Source organism: Carcharhinus amblyrhynchos, unplaced genomic scaffold (assembly GCF_965287045.1).
Source record: "Carcharhinus amblyrhynchos unplaced genomic scaffold, sCarAmb.v2.hapA scaffold_79, whole genome shotgun sequence".
NCBI classification, from domain to species: Eukaryota; Metazoa; Chordata; class Chondrichthyes; order Carcharhiniformes; family Carcharhinidae; genus Carcharhinus; species Carcharhinus amblyrhynchos.
In genome coordinates this window covers 597347-609659 of record NW_027649819.1, presented here as the reverse complement: position 1 = coordinate 609659, position 12313 = coordinate 597347, and the positions used below count along the sequence as shown (strand labels likewise).

Sequence of the window (12313 nt, the reverse complement as noted above, 5' to 3'; positions counted from 1 at the left end):
AACTTTCAGGGATCTATGTACACATACACCTAGATCCCTCTGTTCATCCACACTATTCAAAGTCCTCCCGTTAGCCCTATACTCTACACATCTGTTATTCCTACCAAAGTGAATTACCTCACACTTCTCCGCATTAAACTCCATCCGCCACCTCTCGGCCCAGCTCTGCAACCTGTCGAAGTCTCCCTGCAAACTATGACGCCCTTCCTCACAATCTACCACACCTCCGACTTTGGTGTCATCAGCAAATTTACTAATCCACCCAACTATACCCTCATCCAGATCATTAATAAAAATTACAAACAGCAGTGGCCCCAAAACAGATCCCTGAGGCACACCACTCGTAACCGAACTCCATGACGAATATTTACCATCAACCACCACCCTCTGTCTCCTATCTGCTAGCCAATTCCTGATCCAATTTCCTAGATTACCCTCAATCCCATACATCTGCATTTTCTGCAGAAGCCTACCATGGTGAACCTTATCAAACGCCTTACTAAAATCCATATATACCACGTCAACTGCCTTACCCCCATCCACCTCTTTGGTCACTTTCTCAAAACACTCAATAAGGTTAGTAAGGCACGACCTGCCCTCCACAAAACCATGCTGACTATCCCCAATCAATTCATTACTCTCCAAATAACTATAAATCCTAACCCGAATAACTTTTTCTAAAACCTTGCCCACAACAGAAGTGAGACTCACCGGTCTATAATTCCCGGGGAAGTCTCTGTTCCCCTTCTTAAACAATGGGACAACATCCGCTAACCTCCAATCTTCCGGTACTATACCAGAGGCCAACGACGACCTGAAGATCAGAGCCAGAGGCTCTGCAATCACTTCTCTTGCCTCCCAGAGAATCCTAGGGTAAATCCCATCCGGACCAGGGGACTTATCTATTTTCAAACCCTCAAGAATATCCAGCACATCCTCCTTATCAACTGTAATACTGTCTATTCTACTCCCCTGCAACCCAGTGTCCTCCTCAGCTATATTCTTGTCCCCTTGCGTGAACACCGAAGAGAAATATTGGTTCAATGCCTCTCCAATCTCTTCCGGTTCCACACATAACTTCCCTCTGCTGTCTATAACTGGCCCTAATCTTGCCCTAACCAACCTTCTGTTCTTGACATACCTATAGAACGCCTTAGGATTCTCCTTAATCCTATCAGCCAAAGTCTTCTCATGTCCTCTTTTAGCCCTTCTTAACTCACTCTTCAACTCCCTCCTAGCCAATCTAAAGTTTTCTAGTGCACTACCCGAGCCCTCAAGTCTCATCCAAACATAAGCCTCCTTTTTCTTTTTAACCAACGAATCAACTTTTTTAGTGCACCACGGTTCCCTAGCCCTACCAATTCCTCCTTGCCTGACAGGGACATAGCTATCACGGACTCGCAGTAGCTGCTCCTTGAAAAAACTCCACATTTCGGACGTTCCCAGTCCCTGGAATCTCCTAGTCCAACCTATGCTTCCTAATTCTCTCCTAATGGCCTCATAATTACCCTTCCCCCAGCTAAAACATTTCATCTGGTCCCGGGGACTAATCGATCTTGATGCGCGTTATGACTTTCTGCACCTCCATTTCTGTTGTATGTACACTGCTCAAGACATCACTATTTGTTTCCCCAAGTTCCCTAACATCAATACTTTTCTCAACAGTGAATACTAATAAGAAACATTCATTTAGGATCTCGCCCATTTCTGGTGAATCTACCCATAGGTAACCTTTTTGATCCTGAAGAGATCCTATCCTCTTCCTAGTTTCTCTTTTACCCTTCATGTATTTGTAGAAGCTGTTTGGACTGTGGCATCAGCTAGCTCTAATGCAACTGGAGGCAAAGGGAAACAGACGGATAACATTCTATTAGTAGGAGTGACACCTGGCACAATGGAAAATGGTTGTGGTGTTTTTTTAGTTGAAACATCCGACCCCAAGGTCATTGCTGCCCGCCTTCCTCAGGCTAGTGCCAGAGGCGCAATCATCAGAAGCTGCTTCAGCTATGACCTTTTTCCTATCAAAATATTGTAAATGGAGCTTTCCACTGATCAATGCAGAATGCCAGACTCAATCACATCTCCACAGATATTGAAGCATTCCGAGTTTATAGGCAGCAGGACCAGCAACATTCAGGCTTAGACTGAAATATGACAGGTAACATTCTCACCGCACACGCACCTATCTGCAGTAACATCGAATCCAATGATCTCCACTTGATATAGAATGAATTGTCATCTCTGAAAGCGGCGCTGTCAATATCCTCTTGGTAACAATTTCCAAAAATGTAAACGGGGTCTGCGATATAATTACTTTGGCTCCAAGAGCAGATCAGAGACTGTGAATTCTGTGCAGCGTAATTCCCCTTCTGAATCCATAAATCCTTTTCAACACTGGCAACCCACGGGTCAGGGTGTGATGGAACACTCTCCAAAACTTGGATGGTGTAATCTCCGGCAACATTCAAGAAGTTCGACAAAATTAGGACAAAAAAAAACGCGTGATTGGAATCCCATCCATCACATTTAGCATCAGCTTTCTCCATTAGCGACGCACAGTGATTGCAGTGTGTGACATCGACACTGCAGCAACTCACCAAGGCTCCTTCAACAGAACCTCCCAAACCCCCGAACTCTGCCCTCTGAAGGAACAGGTGCGAAACATGGCCTGGATGATTAATGGTTAGGAAGGATCTTATTCGCTCGCAGTAATCCGGGAGCTTATTATCCAGGTAAGGGACGGCAAATTTAGAGGGGATTTGCGGAAAACAAGAACGAGGTGGGAATCTGAGTTTTGCCACCTGAAAGATTGCTCGAGGCGGGAAACATTACATTTAATAAATTGGTAGACGAGCAAGTTATACGCAATATCATACAAGGCAGTGGACCAATTGACGCATAAAATAATAGATAGGTGTTTGATAGTCGCTGCAGACACGATGGGCTGAACTGCCTCTCTCCGTGCTGCAAAATCGTTTACTTTAAGACACAAACAAGCTTTTCTTTTCTCAAGTCACACCTCATCCTGACTTTAACCTGTTTGATCGTCCTTTCATTGCTGCTGGATCAAAGTCCTGGGACTTATTTCCTATCAGCACTGCAGGTGTACCAGCATCCTATACGGAGAAAAGCTTCGCAATGCTGGTTCACTTTCACCTTTTCAAAGGAAACCGGTGAATGGGAATCTTATTGATCGAGCTTGTGAGTCTGACACACGTATTTTACATAAAAGTGAGAACAAATGGATTGTTCCATAGAGTGACTTCAACAACCGGAAGGAGTAAATAGGAAGAGAACAGTTACAATTAAGGACAAAATATCTAAAAAATAAAGACCAATACAAAAACCTACCAGGGACAACGACAGCGGAAAGGACGGGATAATAAATCCGTTCAATACCAAAGAACAGAAATAATATTCTGAACTCTGAAAGAAGATTATCATCCATCCTCCCTTTCTCTTTGGAAAAGCTAATTCCGATGGTAATGCTGTGGGTGTCAGAGCGAAAGCAGCTCCTTATCAATAGAAGAACTGAACCCTCCAGTGTCACATTTGACGTCCACGGAGACGGTGATTAGTTACAGTTACTGAACAAACAGTTCAATCTCGCGCAGACTCATCCAACCATTTTTTGTGAGGACAATATTCCATTTGTTTTTCACTCAATGTTCCATTGAGTCGTTTAAGCAGGATAAGGGTGTAAAAGACAAAAATGGTATATGTTAAAAATATCAATTTCAACCAAATAAATGGGTAATTTAGTAATACAACGAATAAAACAAGAGCATTAAGATGCGCCAAGCAGCAGTATTAACTGATAGATTTTTTTTGCATTTTTGCTTATGAAGCAGAAGCAGAGAGAGAGAGACCAGGCCCAAAAACCAGGGAGTGAGGATGAAAAGTGAGGAGTGGGGAGGGGGTGGCGGGGTGGGGTGTGGGGGCGGTGGGTGTGGGTGTGAGGGGGAGCGGGACTGAGGTAAGAAGCTAGGTTTAACTGACAATGCACTTGCATTCATCTCCGGTTGCACTCTCCCATAGCTGCCTCGGCTAGGTTCATGCAATAGTTCTATTGGAAATGGGTTGCATTAGAATTTCGGAATTCCTCAGATCCTGACCTGTTTTGTGCATTGGTTTCTGTGCATGGAGGACAAGGGCATCTGTGTCTTTCCACACTCACTCCCTTTAGCAGTGTCCTGGTTCTTATCCCATAATTTATTCACACCTACTTACTCACCCTGACTCACACACACATTTAAACTTACTTATTCATTCAGGCTCACTCAAGGCTCTGATTGGATCACACACTCAGACTCACTCACCCAGACTCACTCACTCATCCTGTCTCACTTACACACTCAGACTCACTCACCCAGACTCACTCACTCATCCTGACTCACTTACACACTCAGACCCACTCACTCACTCAGAATCACTACTTCACCCTAACTCACTCACACACCCAGACTCACTCACTCGCACAAGCTCACTCAAACACCCATACTCACTCACTCAACCAGACTCACTCACATAACCAGACTCACACCCTCACCCAGACTCACTTACATATCCGGAGTCACTCACACATGCAGACTCACTCACTCAAGCAGATTTACACAAACTCAGGCTCAATCATTCACTAAACCAGACTCAGTCACACACCCAGTCTCAATCACTTCTGCCGACTCACTCATAAACAAGGACTCACTCACTCACACAGACTCGCTCAGGCACAAAAACTCACTCACACACCCAGGTGCAGCGATAGTCATTATTTCAGAGTTTCAAACATGCTGAATCACTTACTCTGATACATTCACTCACAGACTCACTCTATCACTCAGAGCAAATCACTTACTCAGCCTCTGTTACTCACTCATTCACTGCCTCACTATTTCACTCACTTAGATCCGCTCACTCACTCACTCAGAAAAACTCAGTCAACACTCATATATCATACGAGAGACAGAGCGATAGAAAATGAGTCCAACTCTCATACATATAGAATCTGAGAATGGATTCTATTCTATTCCAAGAATCCAAAGAGAGAGACTATTCGGCCTTTGTCTGTGTGTTGCCCTGTACAAGCTCTGTTCATCTCGTTTCTTTCCCAGTCATTGATTTATAATCCATCAGATCCTTTGTCTTCAGATGCCTTTCCCATTCCCCTTTGACAATCCTGCTTTGATGTTGCCTCTGCCACACTCTCAGACAGTCCAGGTCCTAAACACTCAGCACGTTAAAAACTATCTTTCATTCCCCTGCCAATGGGAACAGTATTTCTGCATCTGCTCTTTTTAGGTAGCATTTACAATCCTACAACAGTCACCATCTAGAATGTCAGCGGCAGCTCATACATGGGGACACCAGTACCTGGAAGCATCCCTCCAAGCCACACCCCATCCTGACTCGGAAATGTATTGCTGCTCCTTCACGGTCGCTGGGGCAAAATCCTGCCACTCCCTCCCTAACCGTTAAGCTAACAGCACTGTGGATGTACCTGCACCTCAGGGAATGCAGCGGTTCAAGAAAAAAGTCCATCACCTCATTGTCATGATCAGTTGGAGATGGGGAATGAATGTTGGCCGAGCCAGTGAGCTCACCTCACATAAATAAATAAAACAAGTAAAAACTCGCAACCACAACCTGAGACTAACAGATACAGAATCAACCTCGCTCACATACACGTGTTGGATACACAATGAATTCGCCAATCACACTCACTAACAGAGGGTGACGTGAAGTCAAGATTCAGCGATAGTTATCCAGTTGCCGTTTAACCAGAGTTTTACACAAGAACAGCGAACATCTTAACACAAAATGCAACATGTTAACCCCACACCGAACATCAGAGTATTTTTTTGCCGAACAGAAAACACCTTCACGGAGAATATTTGTACATAACAGGGAAAACGTTTCCAGAGCAGGCGACATATCAGCAGAACTGATAAATATATTGACACGCAATGGATCATATTTACACAGCCGGACACACATTTACAACAACAGGGAAGCATTTTACACAACAGCAGAAAACACCTCTCAACAACAGATAGAACAGATACAAAACAGGAAATATATTTACAAACAGGAAAACACGTTATAGAATAACAGCGAACATCTCTGAACGGCAGAGAGCACAGTTACAGAGCAGGAAATATATTTGCAAATATATATTTTCAACACAAAATTCCTTTACATCAGTGACTGATTGTCCAATTCCGTGTATGCTGGTGTTGTATCACCTAATCTGTCGTTACATGTTTGCAGACAATGTATCTTGCTACTTTTGTGTCTGTCTTTCTCTTTTCAATGCATTCTTGGTGCTGTGTCGTGGAATTATTTGTGACTTTTACGTGAAGATTATAGACATTGGTTGCCTTTTCCGTGAAATGCTTCAATCTGCAGTAAAACACTTTTATATCCACACAAGCTGCAAAGCCTTTGAAAATACACCAGTACATATTAGTGAAGAAGCTAATGGTGTAAGGGCACAACTTGAGAATTTGTGGACAATGTGAAATTTGGAAACATTGTTAACTGCGAGGAGAATCGTGCAAAACTTCAAAAAGGAGATAAACAAGTTGTCGGAACGAGTGGACAAGTTGCAGATGAAATCCAAAGCAGAGGATTTTAAAGAGATTCATTCTCCTTGGAAGATTATAGGGAGATAACAACAAGTAAAGGAGCAGATGGAGCTGGTTGTGTATGTGTATCAGTCATTGGACAGACCAAGACAGGTGGAGAGATAGTTTAATGAAGCATATTGAATTGTACCCTTTATTGACAGGGGCTTTGAGTGCATGAACAAGGAGGTTATATTCAAATCATCTAAAACACTAAAACATCCACAGCTGAAGTATTGTGTCCAATTCCGGAAGTCACACAATCGGAAGGATGTGAAGGCGTTTGAGAGGCTGCAGAAAAGGTTCATGATGTTGTTTGTAGGACTGAGAAACTTCACTATTGAGAAAGGATTAGAGAGTTTGGCACTATTTTCCTTGGAGAATTGAATGTTGAAAGAAGATTTAATCGAGGTACTAAATCTCAAGACACACCTGGGCAGAATGGAAAGGAACAAACTGTTCCTACGCCTGGAATAAAAGAGATGAGATTTAAAGTCATTATCAAAGGGGGGAATAGAAAAACGAGGAAAATGTTTTTCACACATCGAGTGCTTAATGAATGGAATGTGCTGCTGGGGAGTGGAGGATAGTTCAACTGAAGCATTCCAAAAGGAATTAGACTGTTATTTTAAAAAAGGAAGAATGTGCAGAGTTCCAGGGAAAAGGCGGAAATGCTCGTTATCTGTCAGAACGTTAATATATTGTCATTCGTCACTCATCACGGAATCGAGAATGAACTGTTCCCTGCCGTTTCGAAACAAGGTGAAGAGCAGGAATGATTAAATAACAGAAGAGATGTTGGTGTAAATCTAAAGGAAAAGGTGAAGAAAACAGATATGTGTCTAAAATGTGTTGATGTTGGCAGAATGATGAACTGGTGCCTCCCGAAAGGAAAGCAAGAGTAAACATGAGAATAAAATAGAAACCTGCAAAGAAAATTCGAAGCAAAATGGAGCTGAGTTTAATGTCTGAAATTGTATCTGGAAGGCGATAAAATGTTTCATTGAGGAATGACTTTCTGTTTCTGGAGTTTACACTGGGCTTTATTGGATCATTATAGGAGGCTGAGATGGAAAAAAAAATCAGCATAAATCAAGATCAAGAATTAAAATGACTGGAGACTGAAATCCGAGTGATGTTTCTTGACTGAACAGAGATGCTTCATAACGCAGTCACTCAGTCTGCCCAATATGACAGACAGTTTTATCAACATAATAACACCTTGAAATTAGAAATATAGAAACTAATGTTCCACCTGGAATGCGTGGTTAAGGTTCTGAACAGTGAGGACGGAGAATGGAACGTCAACAATTCTGATCCATTTTCCTATTTCCTCAACAGATGATTTGCTCGCACTAGTGTTGATGTAGAGGTGCCGGAGTTGGACTGAGGTGGACACAATAAAAAAGTCTCACAACACCGGGTTAACTTTGGAATCACGAGCATTGGAGCGCTGTTCCTTCTTTAGATGAGTTGAGGGAGGTTGACAAGTAGACAGGAGCACAATAGTATGATAATTACAGATTGGAGTGAGAAGAATGGTTCGAATGCGCATCTTTTCGGGTAATCAAGCCGTTAAAAATACAGACAGTAAAGGTGGAGACAGAGATAGTCACAAGTTAAAGGGGATGTGGATTGTCTCAAGTCAGGACAGTTAGAAGGATTTTGCCAACACAAAAAGTATGGTCGCGATGGGAAAGGACGTCGTGGGAAAAAAATACAAGAAAAAATTGTATCAGACGTGACAACCGTCAAACTGAACAGAACCAGATATCCATTATACAAATACTCCCAGTGCCTCAAGAGAAGCCCTTTCCCCAACTAAGTGTTTGTATAGTTTTATTTGTTGCTCTTGCACTGACAGGTAACAGTAAATCACAACCTCACCAACCAGTGACAGCCAGTTAAATAACCATCCCACACTCGCTGATCATGGAGTTTCTGACAGTGACAGTTTCTGACCATCCTCCGATTGGACCTGGAGGGAAACAGATTCACTGTCAGAGCTGGACTTTCTTACAGAGTGGGTGACAGAGCCAGGTGAGCGATGGTGATGGAGTGGTGACTGTGCGAACATTTGACCAAGGGTCCGTTCCTGGCCATCACTGTTCTTTTTTTTAATGAGTTATCGCAGGTCACAACAGGAGGTGGACACTCTTAAAATGAAATTCACTAAAAATCCTCCCCATCACGATCTTTGTAATGGAAAATTCAGCTTCAATTTGCTTTGAGTGGAAACTTTGTGAAATGAAAGAACAGGCCTCAGAATTGATCAATGAGTTCCCAGTAAGGAACAATTGTAAAAAGGTGGCTTCAACCAGACAAGCCAAGTTCAGTTTCCAAACTGCGCTCCGGGCTCTCCCAGTGCCTGATGGAATCAGCAACTGAGGAAGTTCCGTAATTAAAACTATTACAAATAAGAGATGCTTATCCATGGCGAGCGATGGTGGTATAGTGGTGAGCATAGCTGCCTTCCAAGCAGTTGACCCGGGTTCGATTGCCGGCTATCGCATTGATAATGTATTTACAACTTTTTGCACTTCCTCCTGTGTTTTCAACAGAGTGGATCGAAACAGGGCGGACACAACATTTGACTACAATGAAATACAGTAGAGATTTCTCTTTTTCCTGTGTTTATTCGGACCTAACTCATTTCTACATAAAAATTATTGAGCTACAAACACAAGTCTCTGACCTAATCAATCAGTTCTTCGTCAGAGACAAGAAGACAAAGTAAAAGTAGAGGAACAAATTTCAGCTCACACACTGTGCTTTGTATAACAACGGTGCCTGATGAAGTTAGTATGAACGCTACTGAGGTGATTATATTTGGTGGGTAAGCCGTGGAGCTGCGATGGCCGAGTGAATAAGGCGTTGGTATTAGAAATCCAATGGGGTTTCCCCACACCGGTTCGAGTCCTGCTCGCACCGATTTTCATTAAATACGTTTGCTTCCGGCAGCCGCTGACCCGGATCTCCTCTGCTACTTTGGTGCCCAGTATTTGGATGGCCATCATGCTTTCAGCTCCATGGTTCCGGGCCGAGTGCAGGAAGGTGATCTTGAAGAGGACACCTGGGTGCCCTCGGGCTGGCATGGACAAGATAAGCCGAATGATTCAGTGCTGTTCGCTTTCTCTGGTTCCATGAGGGAAATTTTAATGTGTTTGAAAACAAAAACAGCATCAGGAGCGCAAGGACAAAACAAGGTCTCATTTCAGAGAAAGATTCTGATGGAATGACACACAGAACATAAGAAATAAATTTCATCAGAATATTCGACATGTTGACTACGTGACATCGCCAGATCAAAGGTGAACCAAAATGCTGATGAATTGAACGAACGTTGATCTCAGGTCACGAAAAGTGTCGGTACAAATGTAAAGATTTGCATTTTTGAAAGTTTCATTTCTTGACAGTCTTTTTCGTTTCTATTTTCAAAGTTAGAGAACAACACAAGTTCAATTTGACATAATAAAATTGCGACAAACTCCCCGTCGGGGAATTGAACCCTGGTCTCCCGCGTGACAGGCGAGGATACTAACCACTATACTAACGAGGAGCTCACCAGGGAAGCGACCATACGCATTGTACACTTGTCACTTACACTTCCGGAGCGATAACTCCGTTCTGATGAGATCAGTTCTTTTCCCCAATACGGAGAACCATTTCATGCAGCAAACAGCGGCTTTAACTAACTCATTAAGACTTTTGGATTAGCAGGAAAGAGAATGAGATGGATGCATGAAGAAAAAGAAGCAAATCAGGTGGAGACAGAAAGGTGCGTTTGCCGTTCATATCAAACCGCATGTTCTTTTTAATTCTGGAGGAAAGACGGGGTCTTGAAGTCTGAACATGCTGGACAATCTCAGCTGGTCTCTCTCCACAGATGATGTCAGACCTGCTGAGTTTTTCCAGCATTTTCATTTGTTGTTTCAGATTCCAGCATCCGCAGAATTTTACTTTTATCTTGTCAAGAAATACGTTGTTTTTCTTTTGTCGAGTGTAACAGGACAAAATTTGCGAATAATGCACAATTTGTGGGAAAGGAGGTGGTGAAGAGGATGTAAAAATATTCCAGATGGATCTAGTTATACTCGGAGAATTGGATAGTTTTTGGCAGATGGGGTTCAACGTGGATAAATGCGAAAGGCAAATTATTATCCTTCTGGAAAGCAGTTTCAAAATCCGTCTGGGCAGAGGGATCTGGCTGTCTTTGTCCAGAATCACAGAAAGTCACTATGCGGGTAAAATGTATAATTTAAAAGGCAATTTTAATGTAAGCATATATTGCAAAAGAACTGGAGCAAGAAAGTAGAGAAATATTGTTTCAGTTCTGTTGATGAAGCCACAACTGGAATATTGTGTCCAGTTTTGGTCCCCTTATTTGTGGAAAGATGACGTGGTATTACATCCAGCACTTTTTCCTTTCCTTCTCTATGTGCGGTATGCTTTGTCTGCAAGAAACCATACCTTTCACTGTATACTATTTCATGTGACAAAAATAAATTAAATCACATCAAATCCGGCTGTCAGAATGAGATTACCGACGCGACTGGCGAGTTACAACCACAGGTCGACTTGGCGAGTGGTGAAAACTGATATCACTGCTTCTGATCTTCACCAGAACAGACAGTGAAATGGAACATTGTTCGGGAACATTCCTGATTTTACAATGTTGTTACGAAAAGATGGTTAATAAGCTGTGGGACACATTGAAAAGCTGTTTCCATTCAAATCGCTTTGGCAGTTGGCTCGTTGGTCTAGGGGTATGATTCTCGCTTAGGGTCCCCACATTAAAGTGCGAGAGGTCCCGGGTTCAAATCCCGGACGAGCCCAGGGTTTTCTTTAATGTTTTTTCAAAGTAGATTCCGAAAATGATTAAAATCAGGAGCAGATTAGAGTTCCCGAGAAATCATTGCAGAGAATATATTACAGCAGAACATGGCCCATTTACCAGTGGGCAGATCGTTGTCTGGGAAGGAGAATTTGAGCTATGAAGAGAGACTGGATTGGATCAGACTATTATAATTAGAGCAGTGAAGACTGAGGGGAGACCTGATTGAGGTATATAAGGAATAGACAGGGTGGATCGGAAGCTGCTGCTGCCTTATAGCACGGGCATTCGACCTCTGACCTTCGGGTAAGCATTCTCCAAGGCGGCCTTCACGACACACGACAGCGCAGAGTCGCTGAGCACAGACTGATAGCCAAGTTCCACACACATGTGGAAGGGTCCCAACCGGGATCTTGGGTTCATGTCGCACTATCTGTAACCCCCATGACTTGCCTGGATTTGCAAAACCTCACTTACTGTGCTGTCTGGAGACAATACACATCTCTTTAACCTATGCCTAACGCTCTTTCTACTTACATTGTCCGCATCTTTAAGACAGGAATAGCAGGTTAATTGTAAAGACTCGCATTCTAATCAGTAATCTGTAAACTGTGTGCTGTTATATGCTCTGTCTGAGGTCAGAACTCTCCATTCACCTGACGAAGGGGCAAACACCGAAAGCTTGTGAGTTTACTATCAAATAAATCGGTTGGACTTTAACCTGGTGTTGTGAGACGTCTTACTTGTGGAGTGCCACGGGATCAGTGCTGGGTCCATTGTTGTTTGTCATCTATATCAATGATGTGGATGATAATGTGGTAAATTGGATCAGTAAATTTGCTGATGATACAAAGAT

At 42.8% G+C, this 12313-nt stretch overlaps 3 non-coding genes across 3 annotated transcripts; 2 read left to right on the top strand and 1 right to left on the bottom strand.

The window, feature by feature from the left end:
• The first annotated feature begins 9063 nt into the window (after positions 1-9063).
• Positions 9064-9135, top strand: trnag-ucc (transfer RNA glycine (anticodon UCC)). The gene has a single exon. It is a non-coding gene; the product is annotated as a tRNA-Gly (tRNA).
• A 975-nt stretch (positions 9136-10110) lies between these two features.
• Positions 10111-10182, bottom strand: trnad-guc (transfer RNA aspartic acid (anticodon GUC)). The gene has a single exon. It is a non-coding gene; the product is annotated as a tRNA-Asp (tRNA).
• A 1190-nt stretch (positions 10183-11372) lies between these two features.
• On the top strand, positions 11373-11458 carry trnap-agg (transfer RNA proline (anticodon AGG)). The gene is given in 2 exon segments: positions 11373-11408; positions 11423-11458. It is a non-coding gene; the product is annotated as a tRNA-Pro (tRNA).
• Positions 11459-12313: the final 855 nt, after the last annotated feature.